The 288-nt window shown below is 68.8% G+C and overlaps 1 protein-coding gene across 1 annotated transcript in view; it reads right to left on the reverse strand.

Moving 5' to 3' along the window:
• Window positions 1-288, reverse strand: part of PAM16 (presequence translocase-associated motor 16 homolog (S. cerevisiae)) — a 9,209-nt gene that overhangs the window by 1,906 nt on the left and 7,015 nt on the right. The gene's annotated exons all lie outside the window — the stretch shown is intronic.

Consider the following 288-nt stretch of genomic DNA (forward strand, 5'->3'; position numbering starts at 1 on the left):
CGGCCGCAGACTGGTGTCCTGCGCGTCCCCGGGTGTCCGCCGCTGCTCGGCTGGCTGTGTGAATACGTGGGTGAGCGCCCAGCTCCCAGCGGCCCAGGGCTACCCTGGGGAGCAGCTCATCCCCGCCAGGGGGTGCGGGAGATGAGCAGGGCCGGGGGGCATGTCCTCCAGGAGGGGATTTTGGGGGGCCAGGGGTGGGTAGGCAAGTGAGGACAGGTTTTCCCCACCAGAGAACGGGGCAGGGGCTGGTCAAACCCGGCATCAGGTCTCCAGCCTAGACCAGGAGAT

Source organism: Bison bison, unplaced genomic scaffold (assembly GCF_000754665.1).
Source record: "Bison bison bison isolate TAMUID 2011002044 unplaced genomic scaffold, Bison_UMD1.0 scf7180017864144, whole genome shotgun sequence".
Classification (NCBI taxonomy): Eukaryota; Metazoa; Chordata; class Mammalia; order Artiodactyla; family Bovidae; genus Bison; species Bison bison.